Here is an 11,887-nt window from a genome sequence, read left to right as displayed (position 1 = left end):
AAGAATCTTGTAAAGGGTGGTGGCCGTCTGGAACGATCTGCCCGAGGAGGAAGTTGAGGCAGGGACGGTCGCAATGTTTAAGAAGCAATTAGACAGGTACATGGACAGGACTGGTTTAGAGGGGTACTAGACCAAGTGGACCCGTTGGGCCCAAACCTCTCCTGCATTGGTGAAGCACCCTGTCCTCCCCCTCCCCTCTCTCCTCAACCCCCCCTCCCCTCTTCCTTCTCCCCCACTTCCCCCCTCCCTCCCTCCTCCCCTCCCCCTCCCCCTCCCCTCCTTTCAAACTTAAAAATGTGAATAACTTAAAAAATATAACGCCGATTTCAATAAAACTACTTGCATTATCACTAAAGTGACAATGGTGAGTAAGGTGGGCCTAAAATTGTCGCGCTATCGCGTACCGTTTTGGCTGAAGTTCAGTCACAAACAAGATAACGAACGAGAGTTTTGGTACATAGATGGGCCAAACGCAGGCGTGGGACTCGTGTAGATAGGACATGTCGGTCGGAGTGGGCAAGTTGGCCCTTCGGGCCTGTTTCCCACTGTATGACCCTATCTCAAGAAAGTGTTCAATTGTGAATCTGTGGAATTCTCTGCAGATGCACTGAATAATAACAGAACAATGAAATGTAGACAGAAGAAACTGCAGATGCCGGTTTACAAACAAAAAAAGACGACAAGTGCCGGAATAACACAACAGGTCAGGCAGCACCCCGTGGAGAACGTGGACAGATGACCTTTCGAGCTCACAATGAAATTCTTACCTGCAGCAGTATATCGGGTCTGTAAACACAATACTCACAAATAACAAAATCAATGAAAAAAACCCAATAATTTTAAAAGCCCAATATTAAAGCAACAAGCTTAGTGAAACTAAGGATGTTATACCAAAGATGGACACAAAGTGCTGGAGTAACTCAGCGGGTCAAGGCAACATCTCTGGAGAAAAGGAATAGGTCACGTTTCGAGTCGGGACCAGAAGAAGGGTCTCAACCTGAAACATCACCTATTCCTTTTCCAGAGATGCTGCCTGACCCGCTGAGTTACTCCAGCATTTGATGTCTATCGTCGTTGTAAAACAGCATCTGCAGTTCCTCATGTAGATAGATGCTGGTTTAAACCGAAGAAAGACACAAAATGCTGGAGTAACTCAGCGGGACAGGCAGCATCTCTGGAGAGAAGGAATGGGTGACGTTTCGGGTCGAGACCCCTCTTCAAACCTTCAGATCTGATGAAGGGTCTCGACCCAATAGACAATAGACAATAGGTGCAGGAGGAGGCCATTCGGCCCCTCGAGCCAGCACCGCCATTCAATGTGATCACGGCTGATCATTCTCAATCAGTAGAGCTCCACAAAAACGCAATCAGCTCTGACATTGTCCATGACATGTTTCTGTCCATGTACCATCTCACTCTTTTGCCCAGGAGAAAATGCAGATGTTGCAATCCCGAGCAAAAAAAAAAACGAAGTGCCGGAGGAACTTTGTGGGTTAGGCAAAGGGGGGGGGGGGGGGCGGAAGGGGGGGCCATCGGGAATGAATGGGGGACCCGAAAGTTGCAGTAAAAAATGTTCCCGATGTTGGGGGAGTCCAGAACCAGAGGTCACCGTTTAAAGAATAAGGGATAGGCTGTTTAAGACTGAGATGAGGAAAAAAATCTTTTCACCCAGAGAGTTGTGAATCTGTGGATTTCTCTGCCACAGAAGGCAGTGGAGGCCAATTCACTGGATGTTTTCAAGAGAGAGTTAGATAAAGCTCTTTTGGGGCTAACGGAATCAAGGGATATGGGGAGAAAGCAGGAACGGGGCTCGAGGTGATCAGCCATGATCACATTGATTATCTCCAAGGGCCCACTCCTAGAAACACAGAAACATAGGAAATAGGTGCAGGAAGAGGCCTTCGAGGCAGCAGCGCCATTCATTGTGATCAGGGCCGATTTTCCACAATCAGCCACGACCGCCCCGACGTGGCAACTTCAACAGCCTGACCGCGGGAGAGGAAAAGACATTGTGGCCTTCCATCACAGTGAGGAGGGGACTGGAGGAGACTCACTGTGATGGATGTTTCTTTTGTTTGGTGTTGGTTTAAGATAGTATGCGTTATTGCATTTTTATTGATTATTCTTATTGGTCTTATTGTTGAACTGCGGGTAATTTTTCATTTCACTGCACATTTATGTGTAGGTGACAAATAAATGTGTGTGTAATTGCTTATTTTTATTGCTCTTATTGTTGGACTGTGGGTGAAGAAATCTCGTCCAAAAGACTTGTTTTTTTGGATGACAATAAAGGTTATTCTGATTCTGATTCATTGAATCGTTGAAGAATCTGAAGGAGGGTCCCGACCCAAAACGTTGCCTGTGCATTCCCAACACAGATGCTGCCTGGCCCGCTGAGTTCTCCCAGCAGCTCTTCCAGTTTTTGCTTTTGCCCAAGAGAGATTACAGGCGTCTGCGCTGTGACCGTGTGGGGTTCCAGCGGCTTCCTCCCACATCCCAAATAGTTCCGTTTAAAGTTTAGAGATACAGCGCGGAAACAGGCCCTTTCGGCCACCGGGTCCGCGCCGAACAGCGATCCCCGCACACTAACACTATCCCACACACACACACCCACTAGGGGCCAATTTTTACATTTACCAAATTCCAATCAACCTTCGTACCAGAGGAAACCAAAGACCCCGGAGAAAACCCACGCAGGTTAACGGGGAGAACGTACAAACTCCGTACAGACAGCACCCGTGCTCGGGGTCGAACCCGGGTCTCCGGCGCTGCATTCGCTCGCTGTAAGGCAGCAACACTACCACTGCGCTGTGTGAGTGAAGGGAGCGGATACGAAAGTGGGATAGCATACAGTAGGACCTTCTGTCGGTTCGGACCAGACGGGATAGCCTTCGTTGCCCTCGCGCATCGATGAGCCTTGGCGCCCAACACCCTGTCCGTCGCCGGTTTGTGGTTTGTCCCTCCTCGGACCACTGTCGGTAGGTGCTCACCACTGCTGACCAGGAGCACCCCACAAGCCTTGCCGTTTCAGAGATGCTCTGACCCGGTCGTTTGGCCATAACAATTTGGCCCCTTGTCAAAGTCGCTCAGGTCTTTACTCCTGCCCATTTATCCTGCATCCAACACATCAACTTCAAGAACTGACTGTTCACTTGCTGCCTAATATATGCCACCCCTTGACAGGTGCCATTGTAACAAGATAATCAATGTTATTCACCTCGCATGTTAGTGGTCATAATGTTTTGGCTCATCGGTGTACACACACATACAGATAATAGGTACAGGAGGAGGCCTTTCGGCCCTTCGAGCCAGCACCACCATTCATTGTGATCATGACTGATCATCCACAATCAGTAACCATGCCTGCCTTCTCCCCATATCCCTTGATTCCACTAGCCCCTCGAGTATCTAACTCTCTCTTAAATCCATCCAGTGATTTGGTCTCCACTGCCCTCTGTGGCAGAGAATTCCACAAATTCACAACCCTCTGGGTGAAAAAGTTTCTTCTCACCTCGGTTTTAAATGGCCTCCCCTTTATTCTTGGACTGTGTGGCCCCTGGTTCTAGACTCCCCCAACATTGGGAACATTTTTCCTGCATCTAGCTTGTCCAGTCCTTTTATAATTTTATATGTTTGTATAAGGTCCCCTCTCATCCTTCTAAACTCCAGTGAATACAAGCCTAGCCTTTTCAATCTTTCCTCATATGACACACACATCCCCCCCACACACATACACACACAGACATACACACACATGCACGCACACACACACACACGCGCGCGCGCACACACACACACGCACACACACGCACACCCATGCACACCCACGCACACCCACGCACACTCACGCACGCGCACGCACTCACACGCACACGCACACACACACACACGCACGCACACACACACACGCACACACACACACATACACATACATACACATAAAAACAAACTCACAATAAAAATGTAAAAAGACAAAACATATGCACCTAAGTCTATATAGTTCTAGGCTCAGTCTCTGAACACAACATGGTCTGAAATGACAAATTTAGTGTTCCGAATCTGTCAGCAAACCTGGAAATTCTGCAGAACCTTTTGGCCCAGGGCGGAAATATCAAAGACTCGAGGGTACAGCTTTAAGGTGAGAGGGGCAAAGATTAAAGGGATGGCACAAAATGGGTTGGGACCCTTGATCAGACTATGATCAATATTGTCCAGGTGCTGGTATGGGTGTACATACCCATCATCAGGGCCATGCCCGCTCATCACTGTTACCATCGGGCAGGACATATAGAAGCCTGAAGTCGCTCAACGCCAGGCTCAGTAACTACTGCACTCCTACAGACACAAGATTTCTAAACTAACCTGCACAACACTAATCCAACCTCGACAACAGAACACAATGGTCCACTTGTGCACTATCATAGACTTGTTTATTTTGTTCTGATTAATCCGTGCGGCACGGTGGCGCAGCGGCAGAGTTGCTGTCTTACAGCGCTTACAGCGCCAGAGATCCGGGTTCCATCCAAACTACGGGTGCTGCCCGTACGGAGTTTGCACGTTCTCCCCGTGACCCGCGTGGGTTGTCTTTGGTTTCCCCCCCACACGCCAAAGACATACATGTTTGCAGGTTAATTGGCCTGGTATACATGTTAAAATAAATTGTGTAGGATAGTGTTAATAGAAACATAGAAACATAGAAAATAGGTGCAGGAGTAGGCCATTCGGCCCTTCGAGCCAACACCAATATGATCATGGCTGATCATCCAGCTCAGTATCCCGTACCTGCCTTCTCTCCATACCCCCTGATCCCTTTAGCCACAAGGGCCACATCCAACTCCCTCTTAAATATAGCCAATGAACTGGCCTCAACTACCTTCTGTGGCAGAGAATTCCACAGACTCACCACTCTCTGTGTGAAGAAATGTTTTCTCATCTCGGTCCTAAAAGACTTCCCCCTTATCCTTAAGCTGTGACCCCTGGTTCTGGACTTCCCCAACATCGGGAACAATCTTCCCGCATCTAGCCTCTCCAACCCCTTAATGCGCGGGGATCGCTGGTCGGTGCGGACCCGGTGGGCAGAAGGGCCTGTTTCCCGCGCTGCATCTCCAAACTAAACTAAACTAAACTAAACTAAACTAAACCGGATTCAGGAACTACTGTATTCCCACAACTATCAGATTTCTAAAATAATCTTCACAACACTAATCCTACTTCGACAACGGAACGCCATTGCCCAACTCTAGCACGGTCATGGTCTTGTAAATTTTGTTTTGATAAATTCTACGCTTTTGCACAGTCTTCTTTGCTTTTAGACATTTAATGAATGATTTATGTGCTTGTGTGAGTCTATGCCCCGATAATGCAGCTTTCATTCAACCTGTACCTCACCATACTTATACATATGTCAATAAACTTGACTTGAACGCAGTTGCACCCCTGTAACTCTGCAGGGGCATGATGCGTCATACAGTCTCCTGTGTCATTGATATGAGACGGATTTAGAGTCATAGAGCGATACAGTGTAGAAACAGGTCCTTCGGCCCAACTTGCCCACACCGGGCAACAATGTCCCAGCTACACTAGTCCCACCTGCCTGCGCTTGGTCCATATCCCTCCAAACCTGTCCTATCCATGTACCTGTCCAACTGCTTCTTAAACATTGGGATAGTCCCAGCCTCCACTACCTCCTCTGGCAGCTCGTTCCATACACCCACCACCCTCTGTGTGAAAAGGAGATTCCTATTGAATCTTTTCCCCTTCACCTTGAACCTATGTCCTCGTCGATTCCCCTACTCTGGGCAAGAGATTCTGTGCATCTACCCGATGTATTCCTCTCTTTACTCCTGGTCTCCTCATGGCTACCCCTATCTACAAGTCTGGCATCATACCTCCTGCACCCACCCACGGCCACATCTGAGATAGACACCCTCTGCCCACCACCCTCCAGTCTGAAAGTAACCATTCACCATAGATCACAATTTTCTGCCAGAGTCCCATGTTTTATTCATGTTGGGACTTTAATTCAATGAAAGTCAGGTTTTAAAAAAAATCAAACTTGTGTGTGACTTTGACAAAATCTTTCTTTGAAACACATAGACAACAGACGCCACATCAATTTCCCCCTAACTTCATCAACAAATTCAATTAAGTTTCTGATTGATGATCAGCATTTCGCAAATCCATTCCGTGCTGTTTAATTAACCCAAACCACTTGTCCCTGCTTCCAGTTTCTAAAACCATACCCACCACCATTGTAAAACCGAAGACAGACACAAAATGCTGGAATAACATAGGAAAAATAGCTGCAGGAGTAGGCCATTCAGCCCTTCAATATGATCATGGCTGTTCATCTAAAATCAGTACCCCATTCCTGCTTTTTCCCCCATATTCCTTGATTCCTTTAGCCATAAGCTAAATCTAACTCTCTCTTGAAAACGTCCAGTGAATTGGCCTCTGCTGTCTTATGTGGCAGAGAATTCCACAGATTCACAACTCTCTGGGTGAAGACGTTTTTCCTCATCTCAGTCCTAAATGGCCTACCCCTTATTCTTAAACTGTGACCCCTGGTTCTGGACTCCCCCAACATCGGGAACATTTTTCCTGCATCTAGCCTGCCCAATCCTTTAAGAATTTTATCTGTTCCTATAAGATCCCCTCTCATTCTTCTAAATTCCAGTGAATCCAAGCCAAGTCAACCCATTCTTTCATCTTATGTCAGTCCCGCCATCCGGGGAATTAACCTGGTGAACCTATGTTGCACTCCCTCAATAGCAATAATGTCCTTCCTCAAATTAGGAGACCAAAATTGCACGCAATACTCCAGGTGCGGTCTCATCAGGGCCATGTACAACTGCAGTAGGACTTCCTTGCTCCTAAACTCAAATCCTCTCGCAATGAAGGCCAACATGCCATTAGCTTCCTTCACTGCCTGCTGTACCTGCACGCTTATCTTCGGTGACTGATGTACAAGTACACCCAGGTCTCATTTCACCTCCCCTTTCCTAATCTGACACCATTCAGATAATAATCTGCCTTCCTGTTCTTGCCACCGAAGTGAATAACCTCACATTTATCCATATTATACTGCTTCTGCCATGCATCTGCCCACTCAACCAACCAAGTCACCCTGCAGCCTCATAGCATCCTCATCGCAGCTCACACTGCCACCCAGCTTTGTGTCATCCGCAAACTTGAAGATGTCACATTTAATTCCCTTGTCTAAATCATTAATATATATTGTAAATAACTGGGGTCCCAGCACCGAGCCTTGCGGCACCCCACTAGTCACTGCCTGCCATTCTGAAAAGGACCTGTTAATTCCTACTCTATGCTTCCTGTCTGCCAACCAGTTCTCTATCCATGTCAATACCCTACCCAAAATATCATGTGCTCTAATTTTGCACACTAATCTCTTGTGAGGGACCTTGTCAAAGGCTTTTGTATCCAGATATATCACATCCACTGGCTCCCCCATATCCATTCTACTTGTAACATCCTCAAAAAATTCCAGACGATTAGTCAAGCATGATTTCCCCTTCGTAAATCCATGCTGACTTTGACTGAACCTGTCACTGCTTTACAAATGCGCTGCTATAACATCCTTAATAATCGACTCACGCATCTTCCCCACTACCGATATATGGCTAACTGGTCTATAATTCCCTGATTTCTCTCTCCCTTCTTTCTTAAAAAGTGGGGTTACATTGGCTACCTTCCAGTCCACAGGAACTGATCCAGAGTCGAGAGAACCTTGGAAAATAATCACCAATGCATCCACGATTTCAAGGGCCACTTCCTTGAGTACTCTGGTATGCAGACCATCAGGCCCTGGGGATTTATCTGCCCTTCAGTCCCAACAGTTTACATAACACCATTTCCTGACTAATGTGGATTCCCTTCAGTTCCTCCCTCCCACTAGATCCTCAGTCTCCTAGTATTTCTGGGAGATTGTTTTATGTCTTCCTTAGTGAAGGCAGAACCAAAGTACTCGATTAACTGTTCTGCCATTTCTTTGTTTCCATTATAAATTCACCTGTCTCTGATTGTAAGGGACCTCCATTTGTCTTCACTAATCTTTTCCTTTTTACATACTGTATCTAAAGAAGCTTTAAGAGTCAGTTTTTATAGTCCCTGCAAGTTTTCTTTCATGCTCTTTTTTCCCCCTCTTAATTTGTCCTCCTCTGTTGAGTTCTAAATTTCTCCCAGTCCTCCAGTTTGCTGCATCCTCTGGCCAATATATATGCCTTTTCCTTGGATTTAACACTATCCTTGATTTCCCTCGTTAGCCACGGATGAACCACCTTCCCCGTTTTATATTTTCGCCAGACAGGGATGAACAATTTTTGGAGTTCATCCATGCGGTCTTTAAATCTTTGCCATTGCATCTCCACTGTCAACCCTTTAAGCATAGTTTGCCAGTCTATCCTAGCCAATTCCCATCTCATACCTTCAAAGTCTCCTTTCTTTAAGCTCAGGACCCTGGTCTCTGAATTAACCACGTCACTCTCCATCCTAATGCAGAATTCCACCATATTATGGGTCACTGTTGCCCAAGGGGCCTTGTACAACAGGATCGCTAACTAATCCTTCCTCACTGCACAATATCCAGTCTAGGATGGCCTGTCCTCTAGTCGGTTCTTCTACATATTGGTTTAAAAAACCATCCCTTATACATTCCAGCAAATCCTCCTCCTCAGTGCTGCTACCAATTTGGTCGGCCCCATTTCTATATGTAGATTAAAGTAACTCAGCGGGACAGGCAGCATCTCTGGAAAGAAGGTATGGGTGACGTTTCGGGTCGAGAACCTTCTTCAGACTGAGAGTCAGGGGGGAGGGAGTTCAGAGATTTGGAGGGATAATGCGTGAAAACGACAGTTCAAAGCAGATGTTGATAAGGAAATGTGAAATGGTTCATTGTTAGCTGAGGGGAAGGTGAGGAATACAATCAGTAATATTTAATCAGGAGGACAGTAGAACTAGTCGGAGAACTAGGATGGGGAGTGGATGGAGAGAGAGGGAAAGCAAAGGTTACTTGCAGGTAGAGAAGTCAATGTTCATACCGCTGGGGTGTAAGCTGCCCAAGCAAAATATGAGGTGCTGTTCCTCCAATTTGTGCTGGGCCTCACTCTGACAATGGAGGAGACCCAGGCCAGACAGGTCAGTGTGGGAATGGGAGGGGGAGTTAAAGTGTTTAGCAACTGGGAGATCAGGTAGGCCTAGGCAGACTGAACAGAGGTGTTCGGCGAAACGATCGCCGAGCCTGCGCTTGGTTTCGCCGATATATAGGAGCCCATACCTGGAACAGTGGATACAGTAGATGAGGTTGGAGGAGGTGCAAAATGAACCACTGCCTCACATGAAAGGACTGCCACACCTGTCCCAGGTGCATTCAACCTAACGCCACAGTGGAAGGCCAATGGTTCTGTGCAGATCAAGGGAAAGACCACTTGGATTTAGATCCAGCAGAATCCCAACACTAAATCTCATCGCCCTAGATTCCCAAAAGGCTAGGATTGACCTATTAATCCTCCGTTGTCTGGATCCACACATTGCCTGCAAACTATGTGTCTTGCAACACCATTGAAACGCTCTCTTCTCACCCTGTCTCTGTGCCCAAGTCCTCAAATGTGGTAGGTAATACAAATTCAGTAAGTCTCTGTCACTCCATGACTCTAAGTCAGTAAAATACGTTGTGTGGGAGGCTCGTACAGAGGGCAGGAGCCACAGCTGACTTACACAATGATGGGAATTAAAATCAGTAAGAACTGGGGCCAAATAGTAAGAGAAAGTTAATGGATTTGTGTACCGCCTTTCATAACCTCTGGACCTGCCTAATGCATTTTATAACACAGAACACAGGATATTAATAAGTACAGCAGAAAAAAACAACGCTAACCACCCACCATATCTGAACCATAAATAATGCAATCTCGCTAATCCCACCTGCCTGCTCATGGCCCGTATCCATCTAATGAATGTTCATGTGCCTGTCTAAATGCCTCTTCAACATGTGTAGGAAGGAACCGCAGATACTGGTTTGAACCGAGGATAGACACAAAAAGCTGGCGTAACTCAGCGGGACAGGCAGCATCTCTGGAGGGAAGGAGTGGGTGACGTTTCGGGCCGAGACCCTTTCTTATAAACAATAGACAATAGACAATAGACAATCGGTGCAGGAGGAGGACATTCGGCACTTCAATGTGAGTCAGGGGGTATGGGGAGAAGGCAGGAACGGGGTACTGATTGAGAATGATCAGCCATGATCACATTGAATGGCGGTGCTGGCTCGAAGGGCCGAATGGCCTCCTCCTGCACCTATTGTCTATTCTCTATTGTCTATTGATCATGGCTGATCATTCACAATCAGTACCCCGTTCCTGCCCTCTCCCCATACCCCCTGACTCCGCTATCCTTAAGAGCTCTATCTAGCTCTCTCTTGAAAGCATTCAGAGAATTGGCCTCCACTGCCTCCTGAGGCAGAGAATTCCAAAGATTTACAACTCTCTGACTGGAAAAGTTTTTCCTCATCTCCGTTCTAGACCTTCACCCATTCCTTCTCCCCAGAGATGCTGAGTTACTCCGGCATTCTGTGCCTCCCAAACATTGCAATCCTATCCACTTCCACCACTTCCCAGGCAGTACGTTCCGGGCACCTACTACCCACTATGTAAAACAACCTGCCTCACAAATCCCTCTTCAAACGTACCTCTTTCTGCACTAAAACTATCCCTTCTTCCATCTGACATTTCCACCTGCAGAAAACAAATCTGACTATCCACCCTATCTACGCCTCTGGAAGGTATCACAGAGTGATGGCGTAACTCAGCGGGTCAGGCAGCATCTCTGGAGAGAAGGAATGGGCGACGTTTCGGCTCGAGACCCTTCTTCAGACTGAGAGTCAGGGGAGAGGGAGTCAAGAGGTATGGAAGGGTGGGGTGTGAAAACAACAGACAGATCAAAGCAAACGCTGATCAATAAAATGTAGAATCGTTCATTGCTAGCTGAGAGGAAGGTGGCATCACGACACACAATTAGTAATATTTAATCAGGAGGACAGTGGAACTAGTCGGAGAACTAGTATGGGACTCCCCCAACATTGGGAACATGTTTCCTGCCTCGCACGTGTCCAACCCCTTAATAATCTTATACGTTTCGATACGATCCCCTCTCATCCTCCTAAAATCCAGTGTATACAAGCCTAGTCGCTCCAGTCTTTCAACATACGATGATCTGTCTTTTTTTGCAGATCTTTTATTAATTTGTTCTGTACCTTTATCTCTCGGTCTGAAGAAAGGTCTTGACCCAAAACGCCACCTATTTCTTTTCTCCAGAGATGCTGCCTGACCCACTGTTACTCCAGCTTTTTTGTGTCTACCTACGATGAACTCAACTATCTTACTTGAGTTTCTCTTTATTCTAACTGTTCTTTGGGTAAAGTGGCTTCTCCTGGTTTCTATGTTGAAAAAGCTGGAGTAACTCAGCGGGACAGGCAGCATCTCAGGAGAGAAAGAATGGGTGACATTACGGGTCGAGACCCTTCTTCAGACGATGCAGAGAGTTGGAGAAATCAATTTTGAAGAATGTTGTCGTAGAAACATAGAAACATAGAAAATAGGTGCAGGAGTAGGCCATTCGGCCCTTCGAGCCAGCACCGCCATTCAATATGATCATGGCTGATCATCCAACTCAGTATCCCGTAACTGCCTTCTCTCCATACCCCCTGATCCCTTTAGCCACAAGGGCCACATCTAACTGCCTCTTAAATATAGCCAATGAACTGGCCTCAACTACCTTCTGTGGCAGAGAATTCCACAGATTCACCACTCTCTGTGTGAAAAAAAACGTTCTCATCTCGGTCCTAAAAGACTTCCCCCTTATCCTTAAACTG

This window comes from Rhinoraja longicauda, chromosome 10 (genome assembly GCF_053455715.1).
Source record: "Rhinoraja longicauda isolate Sanriku21f chromosome 10, sRhiLon1.1, whole genome shotgun sequence".
Taxonomy (NCBI): Eukaryota; Metazoa; Chordata; class Chondrichthyes; order Rajiformes; family Arhynchobatidae; genus Rhinoraja; species Rhinoraja longicauda.
The sequence above is the reverse complement of the archived record's forward strand: the minus strand, read 5'-3'. Positions refer to the sequence as shown.